Source organism: Tenrec ecaudatus, chromosome 8, assembly GCF_050624435.1.
Source record: "Tenrec ecaudatus isolate mTenEca1 chromosome 8, mTenEca1.hap1, whole genome shotgun sequence".
Lineage (NCBI taxonomy): Eukaryota > Metazoa > Chordata > Mammalia > Afrosoricida > Tenrecidae > Tenrec > Tenrec ecaudatus.
In genome coordinates, this window is record NC_134537.1 from 150,923,054 (window position 1) to 150,939,093 (window position 16,040).

Below are 16,040 nucleotides of genomic sequence, written 5' to 3' on the forward strand. Positions count from 1 at the left end.
CTGGGCTTTTCCACTGCATTCCTAGCAACCTCTTACCAACTTACTTCCTTAGACCCTCGGGGGAAAGACAATTATAGGCTGTGCACAGAGCCCAGATGGCAGCCATGGAGTGCTCATGCAGCTTCTCAGGGGCAGGCCTGAGCCTCCCCAGGCCTCTGGCCTTCACCTCTCTCGGACACTACAGCACTCTCCCCGCACAGGCACTGCCTGGACAATTCCTCTGTTCTCAAGGCTGCAGCTGCCGTGTGAGATCCCCTCAAACCTGGGTCTTCAGTCTAGCCCTCATTCTTGAAGCCCCAACGGTATGTCCAGGATCGACTCCCGAGCAACCCAAATCAATGGCTGTAGAGTCGACTGCCTCGCGCTAAGCCCGCACATGCTAGAGTAGACCTGGACTTCATGGGGTTTCAATGGTTAGTTTTTCAAGGAGATCCCCCTGGTCTGGCTTCTTAAGGGACTCTGAATGAACTGAAACTGCCAACCTTTTGGTTAACAGTATGTTAACTGTGCACACTAGAAACGTACCATAGGCCTCTGTCTCCTTCCATCCTCCGTCTCCAATTCTGCTCCACCCCCTCCCTGCGTTCTGTTCTTGGTTCGTAGCTCAGAACCTGGGAGGGAGCTTCATTTTCATCACCACCAAGCCATTACCTTCCAGAAAACTCCAGTGGAGGGCACCTGTTTCCAAGGGACAAACTCGCCCCAACACCCGAGAATTCACCTGCGTGTGTTCTTCCTCGTCCTCACTGGGTCCCCCCACCACCACCACCAGTCATTCCTCCCCACACTGCTTCCTTTCCCTAGTCGGTTTCCTCAATCCCAGACACACACTTTCTTCGTAAACTAGGGTAAGCTGTGGGATTGGAGGGGGTGGTCAAGGTGATGCTTGGTGGTTACTTGTATGGTTTCATTGTTTTGCAGTGACAGTGGATTCACCAATTACCTCTTTCACACAGCCCTTGGAAGGTGTCAGGGTCCTATCGTGGCTGGTACCTGACCCCCGTCCTCACTCCCCTTCAACTTGCCTGGTTCACACTGCAGCAGGGGCTGCACCTGATGACCCAGGGGAGTCGGCCTTCTCTACTTCATCCCATCTGTTCGCCTCAAATGGACCTTCCTAATCTGGGCCCAGCTTGAAGTCGCCTCCACCTCCTGCTACTCCCAGAGCCTGGGGCCTGAACATTCAGGAGTCATGACTCACCAGTCCACAGATGGCCCCCTGCCTTCTCCTTTCCCGGCGGCCAAGCCTTGGTCTACCTGGGACATGCTTTTCGACGTGCTCCTCGGCCTGCCTGACCGCTACTCACCACCTAGGTTTCAGCCTGATTGCCACCGTCTTGGGGAAAGCCCCTGACCCCTTTCTGAATCACCTTGTCCCGGGTCTAGCTCTGGGTCCCTGGCCGCCTCCACCATGCTAAGAGCTTGCCCACGGGAGGGCCCGTGCTGTGCTCAGTGACCTTGCTCCTCTGACCCAGTTAAGGAGGGCCCAGTATACCTTTCACTCTAGTCCCCTTTGCTGAGGATACAGGTTTGGAGTGAAGGACCGAGCCCCCTGCCAGACGGCCTCTCAGTTTACCCACCTCATCCCTACATTTATTCACACAGCAAACCAACTGCTGCTTTCCGGACAACTGGATTCTGCTGGCGGTAACTTATTCAAACAAACCCAAAGCAGATCCCACCTAACACTGCCCTTCCTTTTTCCTTCTTCCGCTCTGCAGGCATCAGTACTGCTAAAAGTTTTTGGAAGCCCTCGTGTGAGGGCAGGTAGCCTAGCCCCTCCTGCCAGGCCATGAGAAGCGCTGGCAAAGTGCCTTCTCAGAGCGTCCACCACCCACCGCTGCTGCAAGACCTCTGCTCACCTTTGTTCAAGGCCTCCTCCAAGGCCGGCACATCCCAGGTAATGATCTGGTTTCAGGGAAAACATGACGTTTTCCAGTTTCTCAAACTTGGCGCACGCTGCGTTCTCTGCCCACGAGCGCCTCTCCACCTCCTCTCTACCTAGACAGCCCGGCTCCTTACCAGCAGCGCCCACCGTCTCAGAACTCCTGGGTCCCGTATCTTGAGCGAGGGAGTGTTGGCCTGCATATTAGGCAGTCTCCGGAAGAGAGGGGTTGGGGGGGTCCTGAGGGTGAAGACCATCTCTAGAGTTCAAGTGGAGGGGAGATTGGGAGATAACCAAAGTGGAAGTCCGTGGAAGTTATGTGTCTACAGTAGGTGCTTTTCCAGAATCGCCATCAAGCCGATTTGCGACATGTCTACAGCAACCGTATCCAGACAGGGTAGAACTGCCCTTGTGAGTTTCTGAGACTAAATCTTCATGGGGGTAGAAAAGTCATCTGTCTCCCACAGAGGGTTTCAAACTGCTGACTTTGCAGTTGGCAGCCTGAGGAGCAACACTACCCCACCGCTCCTCTTTGTTTCTCCAGATTGGACCTAACAAGAATGTGTGCCAGGGCTTGGGTAGACCAGCAGACAGGCAGACAAGGCGCTAAGAGGGAGTTCGGGGACCCACAGCTTGTTTCTAGGGGTTGTCAGTCAATGGGGTTGAGATTTGAGGACCGACCGTAAGCTGTGCAAATTGAGAAAAGCCCATCCCAATCTCTGTAGATTTAGCCTTCATCCTGAAGTCATTGACTGGCCCTAGAGAAAATGATAGCGGCAGCAACTAAAAAGTACACGATACTTACTAAGTGACAGGCATTCAGGACTTTAATATCTTGTTTGCGAGTCGCAGTGCCGGCTGAGGCACGGACTCCTATTAAACCCATTCCACAGATGAGGAAAGCAAGATTTAGGGAGCGGCTATGACTTGCCCAGGCTGTCTGGGCTGGTGTTCTGTCCAGTCTGACCCCAGAGCCAGATGAGATGGTGAGGCCAGGGCTCCGGGCCTCAGAGCCACACAGGGACAGGGAGGCCGGGGACGAACAGGATAGGCTCACCAGTGCTTCCTCGGATCTTCTGACCATGCTGGAGAGATCAGGAGTCTGCAGTCTTCATGGGCCATGGGCCATTCCTAGGAAACCTTTGTCTACACACTAAAAACAAAACACTTCTACAGGCCCCATTCAGCCTGCACAATGGACTGTAAAGTCACTTTTGGTGAATGGGCTTCCACACTTCGCTGTTGCGTGTGGTTGCATATGTGTCCTTGGGGCTGGAGGGGAGATGCACACACATATGTGCATGGGTGTAGGTTTGTGTACGTGTGTTTGCATGTGCATATGCGTGCATGTATATGTGTGTATGTGTATATGAGTGCATGTGTGTATGCATTTCTGTGTGTGCATGTGTGCTTATATGTGTTGTGTATATGAATGGATGGATGTGTATATATCTGCATGTTATGTATGTATGTGTGCTTGTTTATGTGTGTCTGGATGGGTGTGTCTACATGTGTGTGCGCATGTGTATGTTTTTATCAACATGACACCAGTGATCTCAGGACTCAGAGTCTCCCATTCCCCAGACTTTTAATTTCTCTCTTACTTCAAGGGTCACGCCTTCTACCACGCGTAATGCTAAGGGTTTTATAAGCCTTGTCTCAGTTGCTCCTCACAGCTGTCTGAGCTCAGAGGCAGCAAAGGGAGGTCCGGACCGGAGACACGCCCTCTCCTACACAGCGGTCTCACCTCCTTAACCCACACAGCTCTGTGAGATACATTGACGCACAAAGATGTTTCCCTTGCACCTTGTCACTCGGTTAAGGCAGCTCAGATTTGTAGAAGGAAATCGCATCTGAGCTGGGTCTTTGTAAAGACCCCTGGTCTCGGAGAAGGAGCGTGTGGCTGAGAGAGAAGAGCCTGCAGCCTGGGTGGTGCACACAGGTGAGATCATTCCCTACAGGTTAGTAAGGAAACAGGTAACCCGGGGCTTCCCTGGATGCATGTGATCCCTAGGGAGAGAGAGACGCCCACCAGACCTAGGAGCCACCTGGCTGAGATGATGAGCAGCTGTGAGGTGTTCCCGCAGATGAGTAATCATGCGTAAGTGCTCACCTTGCTTAGTGGATCAACTGTCACTGGCTGCAGCCCCCTGATCCCTGGCCCAAGGGCATCACCACGGCTCCCGTTTCACAGGGGGCTGAGTCAGAGGGCCCAGCGACCACACAGACACCAGATCATGGGTGATCCTTTGTGTGGACAGGCTGCTCGGTGGAGGTAGGCACAAGTGGACCCACCCCAGGAAGTGGCTCAGGATGAGTGGGCATGGCTATACCGGGGAGGGTGTGACTGACATTTGCACTCATCCCTGCCGGAAGCATCCCAGCCGAGACTGCAACAAAGGCTCCTGGGCCCCAGTTGAGTCACTGAGCCAGGGCAGCCTTGGCCCCCAGCGTGGTGCCACTCGGAACCGGCACCCCTCACAGCAGCTAATATCCACCAGGTGGAGACCACCTTCACAGAGTTTCCTCTTTTTAAAAATCATTTTATTAGGGGCTCATACAACTCATCACAATCCATAAATACATCAATTGTGTCAAGCACATTTGTACATTCATTGCCCTCATCATGCTCAAAACATTTCCTCTACACTTAAGCCCCTGGTATCAGGTCCTCATTTCCCCCCTTCCTTCCCGCTCTCCACTTGATAATTTATAGATTTATAAATAATTTATAAATTACTATTTTGTTATATCTTGCACTGTCCGATGTCTCCTTTCACCCACTTTTCTGTTGTCGATCCCCAGGGAGGAGGTTATATGTAGATCCCCCTCCACCCTCCCGGTATCCCCACTCTTACCAGTGGGCATGAAGGGATCATCTGTCCTGGATTCCCAGTGTTTCCAGTTCCTATCTGTACCAGTGTACATCCTCTGGGCTAGCCAGATTTGTAAGGTAGAATTGGGATCATGATTGTGGGTAGTGAGGAAGCATTTAGGAACTAGAGGAAAGTTGTATGTTTTATCATTGCTACATTGCACCCTGACTAGCTCATCTTCTCCCTGTGACCCTTCCATAAAGGGATGTCCAATTGCCTACAGATGGGCTTTGGGTCTCCACTCCACACTCCCCCTCATTCACAATGATATGATTTTTTGTTCTGATGATGCCTGATACCTGATCCCTTCGGCACCTCATGATCTCACAGTCTGGTGTGCTTCTTCCATGTGGGCTTTGGTGCTTTTGAGCTAGATGGCAGCTTGTTTACCTTCAAGCCTTTAAGACCCCAGATGCTATAACGCTATATCTTTTGATGGCTGGGCACCATCAGCTTTCTTCACCACATTTGCTTATGCACCCACTTCGTCTTCAGCGATTGTGTTGGGAAGGTGAGCATCATGGAAGGCCAGCTTAATAAAGGAAAGTATTTTTGTATTGAGGGAGTGCTTGAGTGGAAACCCAATGTTCATCTGTTACCTTAATACTAAACCTATAAATATATGCACATAGACCTATTCCCACATCTTCATATATCAATATATTTACATATTGACATACCTACATTTAGACCTCTATAAATGCCCTTTGCCTCCTAGCTCTTTCCTCTATTTCCTTTTACTTTCCTCTTGTACCACTATCATGTTCAGCCTTCATTTAGGTTTCAGTAATTCCTCTAGGTTATATTACCTTTGGTCATGCCCTACCAGGCCTCCTACACCCTCCTCACCACTGATTTGGATCATTTGTTCCCTTGTCCCTGGGTTTGTTAACACCACTTCCTTACCACCCCCCCACCTCCCCATCTCCCTTGTCCCCCCAGAACTGTTGGTCCCATTGTTTACTCCTCCAGATTCTTCATCCAGCCTATCTTATTTAGACAGACCTGCAGACATAATAATGCACAAAAATAAGACAGCAAAACCAAGCAACATAAGAAAACAAAAAAACAACAAAAAGCCAATGGCAAAAAAAGAAAGAAAGAAAAGCTTGTAGTTAGCTCAAGGACTGTTAGTTGGCCTTTAGGAGGGTTTTCTAGTCGAGTTTGGTGGGGTGCCAAGCCCTGCCCCCAAAGTCTATTTTTGGTATTCCCTGGGGAATTCGTTGCTCTGTTCCCCTTGTTATTCTGTTCCACACCCTTACCTCAGTGTGGTGGGATCAGATCAGGCACAATTCCCAGACTGTGTCTCCAGTGTTGCCCCCCTGTAGGGCTATGGGTCAATAAGGGATGTTATGTCTCATAGTGGGGCTGGCCATATGGTCTTCCCTGTGGATTGGCTGCTCTGAGCGGGAATATCGTCCTCAAGGGTTGGTGGGCCAGGATGTGCACCCCTCTCTCTTCCTCCCCCTTCATTTGCTCCCATGTGCTCTGATCAGACATGTTCCTCTCCCAGAGCTGCAGATTCAGTGCTGCCCTCTGAAATAAATTCTTCTGGGAGCAGGTGTCCACATAGTTGGCATTGGGGCCAGCTCCTCAGACCTCTCCACTGGTTCCCTACTCCATGCCGACATGTTGCATTCACATCTTGGAGCAGTGGGTGGAAGTCTGGTCCCTCTTTCCACAGAGAGTTTTCAAAGCCACACCCAGCCTCTGCCTCATGCACCCCAGGGGCTTCCTGAATTCTACTTCCTCTGTATTTACCAGGCCTTACCTGTCTCCACCCCCATTCCCTACCATTGCCAGGCTTTGTCCAGTGTTCCCGCCTGCGGTCTTCCTCCTCCTCCATTCCTGAAGTCCACCCTCCAAGAACTTTCTAAAATGCAATCATGGCCTCCCTGCCCCCACTCCCCCCCATCCCCCGCTGTGAAAGGACACCGGTGCCTCACAAACAATTAGTGCTGGGGAGAGGGGGTGTCCCTAGACTTGGCAGAGGCCCTGTTGTCCATCCTGCTGGTCCTTGCCACCCCACCCTCCTTCCGGTTCCTGGACATACTGAGTTCTTTCTTGCATCTCTGCTTGGTCCTTATTGGGTTCCCTCCTAGAATGATCTGTGGAGGCAGTGGAATTGTTCACCAGAAGACTGGCACCTGAGGATGCTACTTTATATGGGGGGGGGGGGGGGAGAGAAAGAAAGCAAGGGAAGCAAAGAGACTTTGAAGCTGTGATTGTCTGAGGGACAGAAAGATGATTACACTTCCCTAGTGGGCCTGGTGTGTGTCTTTGCAAGAAGGTGCACGGGAGACTTTCTACACAGCGAGGACCAATGTGAAGATGGAACAGAGTGAGATTGGCAGATGCTGGCCTGCAAGACTAGAGCCATGAGCAAAGGAATGCAGGCAGCCATCAGAACCTGGAAGAGGTGTGGAATGGGCTCTTTAGAGCCTCTGAAAAGAGTGCAGTACTGCTGCCACCTTGATTTTAGCCCACAGGACTTGTGGCCTCCAGAACTGTCACACAACAAATGAGTGTTGTAAACCACCACGTTGGTGGACTTGAAACTAAAACCCTTTTTCTCCATCGAAGGATAGACCCTAACATCTTCTCACCCACCTCCAGCCCAGCCCTCGCCTTGGAAACCCTTTGGACCTTGTCCCGGCACTTGGAATCAATTGCTCCCTCCAGCTGCTGGTAAACAGGTTAGGATTACACTCACTTCTTTGTTTTATAAGGATTGTTTATATCTGCTTCTCACCAAAGTCTGCGAACCCCTGGGAAAACGAGAACTGTATGTTTTCGCTTCTGGGTCCCCGGCATCCAGCCCTGAGCCTGGCTCCCAGTGGGTACTGCACATCTGGAGCTCTGCTGCATTGTCACCTCCAGGGGGCAGCATCTCTGCTGAAACTGTGGACTGTGAATTCCATCCCCTCTCCAGCTCAATTCCAAAGGACACCATTGTAGTAACGCCCCTGAAGTTGGGCAAAGCAACGCTCTGGGTTCATGTATCCATCAGCAACATAGACAAAGGCATTTACATGTCGCCTGCAGGACAGCAGCCTCGCTGCAGAAAAGTCTACTCTCCTGACGGGAGCACTGTTGGGGAGCGGATACTCTTATTTGGATGTGTAAATTCCAATGATCTTAGATTGATCCATAAATTGAACAACTGCACTAGGGAAAGAGTCTCTATTTGGTTATTTATTTGTATCTTTTTATTATAATTTGGGCAAAGGTTTACAGAGCATATTGGGTTTCCATTCAAAGATTTTGTTTGTTGTGTGGAAACCCAACATGCTGTTTGTAATATTAAAAACGGGAACCCACCCACAGATGGACAGTGGTCACTCACAGTGGTACAGTGAGATGTGTGAGAACCAGGACTGAGCAGGACTGCCCTGTTTTTCTCGGTCTCTCAAGTTTTCTGCCTCTGACAAGGTGCACTTTCCCTTTTCTTTTTCCCTTTCTCATTTTGCTATCCCTCGCTGCCCATACCCGCCAGGAGATACCATAAGGCAACTCAAATCAGCGAACCCGAGATGCAGGTATCAACTTGGACAAATCTCCAAATGTAAATCAGAAGACCTCAGTTATACGTGCCATGCTCCATTTCATAAGAAGAGAGTGTAAAGCAGAGAAAAGGGGCATCTGTTAAGATGTGATCAACGGAGTGGCAGGTAACAGGGGGATTCTTAACCAGAGACACCTCAGGAGACAGGTCTGGCATCCACTTCTGAAAATCCCTGTGGAACGGTTGTCTGCACAGAGGGGCGTCATGAACCAGAGGAGATTCCTGGGCAAAGAGGCATCACACCGCGGCACAAGCGTTCACCAGACTCCTGTTCTGTGTTTGAAACCGGTCACGACAAACCAATCAGCTGATAGTGAAAATGCTTCCAATGGGAAAAAGAAGCTGCTATAGGAAAAGGGGGTTCTACGTCAACTTTAGAGTCCTGAGGACGGTGCAGGACTAAAAGTGTTTCCTTCTGTTGTGCGCAGGGTCGCTATGAGTCAGAACCCACTTGACAGCCTCTAACAACCTTAGAGTCCTGGTGCCGGAGAGTGTTATACGTCAAGCTTTGGACCACAAGGCCAGCAGTTTGAAACCACCAGCAGCTCCACAGTAGAAAGATGAGACTTTCCTTGCTTTGCTTTTATTAATCAGTTTATTGGGGGCTCTTACAAATCTTATGACAATCCATCATTCAGTTGTATTAAGCACGCTTGTACATAGGTTGCCATCAACATTTCCAAAACATTTTCTTTCTATTTGAATCCTTGGAATCAGCTCCTCTTTCTCCCCTTCCCTTCCCCCTCATTTCCCCCCCTCATGAAACCTTGATTAATTATATATTATTTTTGTTATTTTGTGTCTCATACTCTCTGTTGATTCCCTTCACCCACATTTCTGTTATTCACCCCCCTGGGGGGTGGGTTCTATAGCCAATCTTATGATAGATTCCTCCTTTCTCCCCCTCCCCCCAAGATGAGACTTTCTACTTCTATAAAGATTTACAGTCTCAGAAACCCACAGGGCGAGTTCTACTCTGCTCTATAGGGTAGCCGGAATGGACTCGATGCTACTGAATTTAGATAAGAGTGTCCTCACATGCATCTGATGCTTATTTTTGGAAGTTAAAATATATAATGGATATCGTATTGGTCCTCTTAAATCTATGCCACCCCTCTGCTGATAAATCTAAATTCATGTTGGTCATCAACCTCCACTTGGCCCAAGTAGGTTCACAAGAGTGTTGGGTGTGGAAAAGAAGGGAGGTGATAGCCCTGCACCCTCTCCTCACTTAATGACTTGGTTAAGTTTCAAAATCCAGGTTAATACACACGATCACATCAGATCACAAAACACAAAACGTAGGATGATTCCAACATTACATGACTGACAGATTATATCACTAACACTCAAACCACTGAGACTCATGACCCAGTCGAGTTGACACATAACTTTAACCAACAAGGCCAGTATTATGTCCGCCTCACACCTGGGTCTTTGCTCCTGTAAGATGTAAATCCGGAACGAGCACAATAGTAGATATTTTTCTGTTGTGAATGTGGCAGATAATGAGATAATTGATAAGTGAGGAGTACGTGCATCTCCTTCCTCCGAGGAAAGGAGCCCTTGTGGCGTAGTAGGGTAAGCATTGGTCTGCTAGTCTCAAGGTTGGTGGTTCAAGCCGATCAGCCGCTCTGTGGGGGAAAGGTGAGGGTTGTGTGGTCCAGTAAAGATTAAGAGTCTCAGAAACTCTTCCAGAGCAGACATACTTTGCTCTTGAGGGTCTCTCTGGGGTGGAATCAACTTTACGCCATGGGTTTTGTTTTATTTTAATGGCATTATGAAGGAGTCGTCTGTCTTCTAGCTGTGGCTGTGTCAGCTATGTCGGTGCGTGCCACAACTTGCTACCATCTTAAGGGCAATGCCCAAACGGGGGTGGCAGAGCAGAGGAGGGGTAAGAGGAGCTGAAGTCCTGGCTTTGTGCGGCTCTAGGTGATGTTGCCCGTGGGTCTAGGCCCCCTCTGGACTTTGCAGGTACAGTGCCACAAATGGCCTGTGGTTTAAGCTGCTTGCCGGACAACTTTATGGAAAGATGAAAGTTTTCCCCCTGGATGCAGGAAACAACTTCCTTTCTTAAGCTTTCCATTGTGACATGGGTGAAGTTCGCAGAGCTGAGAACCAGTTCTACCTTCAGTGATTCCTGTGCACTTTGTTCCATCTCATTCGTCACAATCCCCCACCTGGAGGAGGGACACTCATCCCGCTCCCTCTCCGTGCTTTCTGTTTCCATTCCTCCTTATCCCTTCCGAAGTTGGTCCTTGACTAGTGCTGCCCTTTAGACCTCAAAAGGTTGATTATTCTGCACGATGCACACCTTCCTGCTTCTTACTGCGCTCCCTGCAGACCTGCCTTTGGTTCCGTTAAAAAGGGGCCATCAAGGTGAGTTCAATTCCAGACCTGAAGGTGACGGAGGTCTGGGGGTGGGGGTGGGGGTGGGGGTGGGGGTGCGGGTAGGGCGACCATCAGACTCTATCAGACCAGTACATCCGATCTCTTTCGTGCTTTTCAGTTTGGTTCCACATTTGTCTTTCCTTCTATCCAGGGCCTCCTAATGCCTTCTCTTTCAGAGCAGTGGGTCCTGGTAGCCAGATCCCTCAGGACACAATTTTTCAAAAGTGAAACAGGCATACTCTCTCTCTCTCATCCTCTTCCTATCTTTGGGGGGGCTGACGATTGGTTGGTTCCCTTTGTCCACCAGCTTTTTGAAGCTCTCTTGCATAGATGTGTTTGGGTATTTCCATTATAAACACAAGGAGGAGACATACTAGTTCTTCTACCCTGTCCCATCTCACTTTGAGTCCCTATATTAAAAAAAAAAATTACGGAGGAGATTAAGTCAAAAGGTTTTGCTACAAAATCAAGATAAACTTTTATTAAACAGAAATCTCAAAAAGTAAAGTTATTGCTTCCCGGTATAGCTTCCACTCGGGTCTAAACATGTCTTTAAAATTTTTTAAATTAATTAGTTTATTTTCAACACTTTCATCAACATACAATTAATATAGCATACATTTTGATAGTTCACTCACAGGCACCACTAGATTCCTGGACATTCCTTCTTCCTTGTTAGTGCTCCATTGCTCACCCTCCTCCCCTGCCACGTCCTTGTGAAACAATCATCTAGCCCTTGTCTCTAGGGTTACCTATATTGGGTTTCATATCTAGAAAAGCAAAAGTCCAAGCAGCCCCCAAACAATGACAGAGTGAAGCAGAAAAGAGCCTTATCAAAAGCCAAGCAGAAGACATATTAAACACGTGAACAATCATACATCAGTTCCACAGAGAGGTGAGATGACAAGGTGTCACCTTTTGACCCAACTACAGCTGCAGACCTCCACCCTCCAAAGGACCAGGCCTTTCTCCTCCCAGGTGCACAGTAAGAGAGGAATCCCGAGAGACTTCGTCGGCATGGGGGACCCTGAAAATGGGGTTTGCGTTTTCACTGCCATCCACAGCCTTCTGTAAACCTGGTGTTCAACACTGAAGGTCTAATATCGGTCCCTCTTCTGGGTTTGGTTTTTATTATTTCCCATTCTTGGTTCACAGAGGTGGGTGTATGTCATCTGTGTAGACTTAGCTGATGCCTCACTTGGATGACTGCTTGTTTTGGACAAGCCGCTAAGACCCCAGAAGCTATTTTTTTCTGATAGCTGGGCTCCAACTGCTTCCTTCACCGCACATTGCTATCGCGCCCACATCTTCATGGATCACTTCAGGGAGGCAGGCATTGAGCGACCAGGTCATAAACTAATTGTTCTTAGATTAAGACTGTGATTAATGCAAGCTCAAAAATCCATTCATGCGTCTATGGTTTATACATGTCCCTGACTCACTTTTAAAATATCACTATTCAGCGGTGTGAGTGGCGATACTGGGAGGGTAGAGGGAGAGTGGTTAGAAAGAAGGAACTGATTACAAGGATCTACATGTGACCTCCTCCCTGGGGGATGGACAACAGAAAAGGGGTGACGGGAGACGTCGGACAGGGCAAGATATAACAAAATAATCATTTATAAATTAATAATTTATAAATCAAGGGCTTATGAGGGAGGGGGAGTGTAGAGGGAGGGTGAAAATGAGAACCTGATGCCAAGGGCTTAAGTGGAGAGCAAATGTTTTGAGAATGCTGAGGGCAATGAATGTACTGATGTGCTTTACACAATTGATGTTTGCATAGATTGTGATAAGAGTTGTATGAGCCGCTAATAAAACGATTTAAAAAATAAATGAATAGAGGAACAAAAAAATAGAAACCATAAAATAAAACTACTGACAACTGAAGAAAAATAAACAGGAAAAAATATCACTGTTATTTTGATGAAGAACATTATAAATTATCCTCCTGGGGCAGGTGGTAGTTATATTGCTATTATCATTAATTCAGCCAATTATACTGAATTTAAAACACTGTTGAGGAAAAGAAAGTATCTATGTGTAGGAGAGTGTTTTAGACCAAAATACCTAAAAGTTGATTTGTACAGATTAACAATTTATGTGACTGGATGCTATTTACACAAAAAGTGAGGGTCGGAGATAAGGTAAAACTTTCAAAAATGTTAATTCACCAAGGCAGAACTGGGGTAAGCATGTCATAAAAAAGCACATATATGTGGCGGCTTGTGTTGCCATTTATTGGGCAGCCTCAAGGCAAGAATTTTGAACTAAATTCCAAAGACTTCGACAACCATAGCCTTGAGAGATTAGTCGTCGTCTGCTGCTTCTCCCTCAGGGGCGTTTCAGCCGAAGGGAGTAATTTCAGTTCCTGTAATCGTCTACAGCTGTATTTAGGGTAAAGTTCAGTTCACATAGAGGGGACTCCAAACTGGATCCTCTGGTGTGGCCTATGACGGGTGTTGTGCAGCTAGCAAGGAGAGAATGTAACATCCTGGTTGTCTATATTGCACAAGCCCTGGGCCACACAGGACCTAATAAAAGTGAGGTCAAAAGCGCCCAATTAGGGGCATGGTACTGAGCTTATTTGCCTACCTGTGGTCTAAATATGAAAAACTGTTGAACATTTTTCCCAATGGCAGGCTCCCCACGTGGTTTATCCAGTGACTGCAGCTTAGTCACCTTCTCTGAGACAAACATGCCCTCCACCCTGCCACCTCTTGACATAGATTTCCGGAAAAGCTCATTAATCGTTCTTGCAGGAGTGTCCGTTAATTTGGGGTGACTGTAGAATAATGTTACATGACAGGAACTGGTTCTCTCTCTCCCTGAATCATGGGAGATATAGTTCGTTTATTGTTCCAACCTGGCCGATAAACACATGTGGGGTTAATTGAAGGGTGGAGGGATAAATGGCTCAGTGAACCCTGCCTTTCTAGTTCTCCGGTCTCTTGCTTTGTGATGATCAGACCACAGTGCAGTTGCCTTAGCCAGTTCCCTGCTTAAGCTGGCAAGGCTCACTTCCTGCAAGGCATCCCTGAGGAGAAGCCACATGGACCTATCCCGTGAAGCCCTGGGTGCTGGAGCAGCCATGTGGAGACCCCTGCCAGCACTGAGATGCTTACACATTCACTGACTCAGCTTTCCTCCTGCAGTCGGCATCATTGTGTCTGTTTTGTGAGATGGAGGAGGACTTTGTGGATTGGTGTTGGACATGTGGGTTACTGGAGGATTTGTGGGTTTGGGCAGCATTGGGTTGGAATATTTTCTTAATGTGAACTTAACCTTGCTATAAAACTCTCTCTTATACATGAGTTTCTGTGGATTTGTTTCTCTAAAGTACCCAGCCTAACACAACGGGAAGCAGACTCAGCGGAGGTGAGGGGTCCCCTGTTGAAGTAGTTTTGTTTGTTTTTTAAATCATTTTATTTTATTTTTCATTAAACCCAAAACTTTTTTAATACTACATGATTACTTCCTCATCCATGGCCAGGCAAGACCTGGGGGTAGAGTAAGACAATGTTTATTTTTTTTGGAAATAATTTTATTGGAGGCTCTTACAGCTCTAACAATCCATACATCAATTGTATCAAGCACATTCATACATATGCTGCCATAATCATTTTCAAAATTTTTTCTACTTGAGCCCTTGATATCAGTTTTAGTTTTGTCATGACCAGGTTTATAATTGGACCAGAGAAAATAGGACCAGATCTGGGGTGAGTACAAAACCTGGAGATAGACAGGCCAAGTACTCCACACCTGATTTAAACCCCCTAGACTCATTTCATTCAACTCAACTGATATTTTTTCCCCTTTCCTTTCCAAATAAACTTTGCTTGATGTTATGGTCCATGAGTCCATTCCTCCACGCACAGAATCCAGGACAGATAAACCCCTATTGGGAGTAGTGATGAGGGTAGGGGGAAGATGGAAGGGGGGTGGAGATCCCAGTGATCGACATAACCCCCTCCCACCACCAGGGTGATGTACAACAGAAACATGGGTGAAGGTAGAAACCTGATGCTATAAGATCTAAAAATAATTTATAATTTATCAAGGGTTCATGTGGGTGGGGGAGGGTTAACTCATTTTATTGGGGGCTCATACAACTCTTATCACAATCCATATACACATCAGTTGTATAAAGCACATTTGTACATTCTTTACCGTCATCATTCTCAAAACATTTGCTCTCCACTTAAGCCCCTGGCATCAGCTACTCATTTTCCCCTGTCCCTCCCCGCTAACCCCTTTCTCATGAACCCTTGATAGTTTATAATTTATTATTTTGTCATATCTTGCACTGTTCGACATCTCTCTTCACCCACGTTTCTGTTGTCTGTCCCCCAGGGAGGAGGTAATATGTAGATCCTTGTGATCAGTTCCCCCTTTCTACCCCACTCTCCCTCCACCCTCCCAGGATCGCCAACTCTCACCACTGTACCAGTGTACATCCTCTGGGCTAGCCAGATTTGTAAGGTAGAATTGGGATCGTGATTGTGGGTAGTGAGGAAGCATTTAGGAACTAGAGGAAAGTTGTATGTTTCATCATTGTTACACTGCACCCTGACTGGCTCGTCTCCTCCCCGAGACCATTCCATAAGGGGGTGTCCACTTGCCTACAGATGGGCTTTGGGTCCCCACTCCCCCTCATTCACAATGATATGATATTTTTATTCTTTGATGCCGGATAACTGATCCCTTCGGCACCTCATGATCACACAGGCTGGTGTGTTTCTTCTATGTGGGCTTTGTTGCTTTTGAGCTAGATGGCAGCTTGTTTACCTTCAAGTATTTGAGACCCCAGATGCTATATCTTTTGATAGCCGGGCTCCATCAGCTTTCTTCAGCTCATTTGCTTATGCACCTGCTTTGTCTTCAGCGATTGTGTCAGGAAGAAGAGCATCATGGAATGCCAGTTTAATAGAACAAAGTATTTTTGCATTGAGGGAATACTTGAGTAGAGGCCCAATGTCCATCTGCGACCTTAAATATATGCACATAGATCTATTTCCCTATCCTCACATATATATTTACATATGTACATGCCTCTATTTAGACCTCTATAAATGCCCTTTACCTCCTAACTCTTTCCTCTAATTCCTTTTACTTTCCTCTTGTACCACTATCATGCTCAGCCTTCATTTAGGTTTCAATAATTCTTCTAGGTTACATTACCCTTGGTCATGCCCTACCAGGCCTCCTACACCCTCCTCACCACAGATTTGGATCACTTGTTGTTCCCTTGTCCCTGAATTTGTTAACACCACTTCTTTCCCCCCGACTTCTCCCTCTCCCATGTCCCCCCAGAACTGTCGGT